The sequence below is a fragment of the Acyrthosiphon pisum genome, chromosome A3, assembly GCF_005508785.2.
Source record: "Acyrthosiphon pisum isolate AL4f chromosome A3, pea_aphid_22Mar2018_4r6ur, whole genome shotgun sequence".
Taxonomy (NCBI): domain Eukaryota; kingdom Metazoa; phylum Arthropoda; class Insecta; order Hemiptera; family Aphididae; genus Acyrthosiphon; species Acyrthosiphon pisum.
This window is the reverse complement of record NC_042496.1, coordinates 30,449,970-30,452,207: the sequence shown is the minus strand read 5'-3', so window position 1 is coordinate 30,452,207 and position 2,238 is coordinate 30,449,970. Positions and strand designations below refer to the sequence as shown.

The following is a 2,238-nucleotide window of genomic DNA, read 5'->3' as shown; positions in this document are numbered from 1 at the left end:
AATTTTCCATTTTTTTAATTTTTTTATTTGTTATAAAATATTAATAAAATCTTATTTGTTGGTTAAAAAAAGCTTGAAAACTTAATAGAATACTTCTAGTATATTGTTTCAAAAGGCAGAAGATTCCATAATCACAATTTTTTTATAAGCATTTAAAGTTCAAATATTGACAAAATACGTAAAAATTACGAAAATTTGCAAATTATTTTGAATTAAGAATTTGTAAAAATTTTTCTTTTTAAATCTAAGATTTGAAAATGTAAAACAAGATTCCTCATAAATTGGTCAACCTTTATCAAAAAAAAAATTTCTACAAGAAAGTCAAATTAAATTTTTATGAGCGTTTAAAATTCATATTTTTGTAACATTTAATATTCACTTGATTTCTCAAGTGACGATTTTCTTATTTTATTGTGATTAAAAAAACAAATGACTGTAGATATTTGAAAATTTCACTGAATGTTAAAATTTTCATTTTCTATACACCATACAATTTTGAAAATATTTTGACTCTTTTTGAGCTGTTTACGGACATTGTCAGTTTTCAATTTTTTTAGTTTTTTTTCTATAAATATGACTTAAGTTTAATCAGTTGGGCCAAAAAGTATAAAAAATTAATACAAGGCTCCTATAATGTTACAATAGCAGTTGAAAAATATTTAAAATACATAGGCACACTTTTTTTATAAGCATTTAAAGATCAAATGTTGACAAAATTTATCAGATTTAAAATTAAATAATTAATTTTTTAGTTAAAAATTTATAAAATGTTGTAATTTTATATCTAAGGATTGAAAATTTAAAACAAGATTTCACGTAAGTAGTTAATTCTGTTACCAAAAAATCTAAAAAATTGATATGCACAGTTTATTTTTATACTCATTTTAAGTTAAAATTTGGACGAAATTACATATTAAAAACCTAGAATAACTATTTTAGTTATTTGCGGAGAGAGGATCAACCAATTACTAAACAATATTTTAAAAAAAAGCACTGTGTACAGCAGAGCGACATCCACTTACCCACCTTTTTTAGTATGAATATAAAATTAATTATATCATAACTATTCTAAGTTATTATTTGTTTACTAATAATGGTTTAAAAATAGTACCTTTACAATTAGCTAAAAAAAAAAACATTTTTATTATTCAATCTTGTCTATTTACTACAATTTACGTAAATGTTATTGAAATAAGTGAAAAGTAAGAAATAGTATAAGCACTGTTTGTATCTAGATTATCATAAAATAAAAATAATTGATTTTAATTTTAAATTAATTCTGATGTATTATATAAATTGTTGCTGATAATTATCGACAAAATAAAAACTACGTCACAAATATAATCGTTTTAAATCAATAAATTAATCCTTACCGCGTGCTCCTTCTATATTAGTATATGATGTGTTCACTGGAGTATACCACACTGAAATTACTATACAAGTAAGCGTTATTAAATACTGCTTGAAGAAAACCATTTTGAATTGGTATAAGGTATAAGAAATTAATGAGAAATTAATGAGAACGTTGAACAGTAAATGAAATAAAATTTAACTTCTCGATTTCTTTTATAAGCGACCTATTTCCATACTATACTGCTTCAGCATAAAATACACAATTTTCACAATACGTTGTTGATTTAATAACAACTGATATAATATAGGTAAGAATATAACAAGAGCCTAAATATGTCAGTGAATGCCATATCCCATGCTTATAATTTTTTAACACTTCATTATGTAAATAATGCGTACTTATAGTTATTTTTTAAGAAAATTATTTAAAATGTTAAAATTCAATGTTCATTTTATATAAAAAATACATACCTAATTATTATATAATACTTTAAATTAAATAAAATTAGTGTTTAAGAAAATTAATTTTGTGTCGGTAAAATTGTATACTACATTAAATCTGGGTATTGTACCTACCTATGATTGTATAATGTAGTTACCTATATCATAATTTGTAAAATTCTAATCATTTATTTTTTTAATTACAAAACAAAAAATGTGAGTAAGTGGATGTCGCTCTGCTGTACAGTAGATTACAAATGGGTCACTGTATAATGGATAGTATTAAATTTGAATTCAATGATATAATATCACTGTATAAGAAAAACGATTCTGACCTGAGACGGTATGTCAGTCTAGGTATAAGATATATTATAAACTTATCTATGGTATAAAAAAAAAAATTGACCAATAATAGGTATCAATAATAAATACCAAATAAATCAT

General features: G+C 22.5%; 2 protein-coding genes across 2 annotated transcripts in view; both read right to left on the bottom strand.

The window, feature by feature from the left end:
• The window catches only part of LOC100568787 (nose resistant to fluoxetine protein 6), a 135,475-nt gene that overhangs the window by 76,987 nt on the left and 56,250 nt on the right, over positions 1–2,238 (bottom strand). The gene's annotated exons all lie outside the window — the stretch shown is intronic.
• LOC107882220 (histone H1-III-like) overlaps positions 1–2,238 on the bottom strand; it is a 4,665-nt gene that overhangs the window by 1,575 nt on the left and 852 nt on the right. The gene's annotated exons all lie outside the window — the stretch shown is intronic.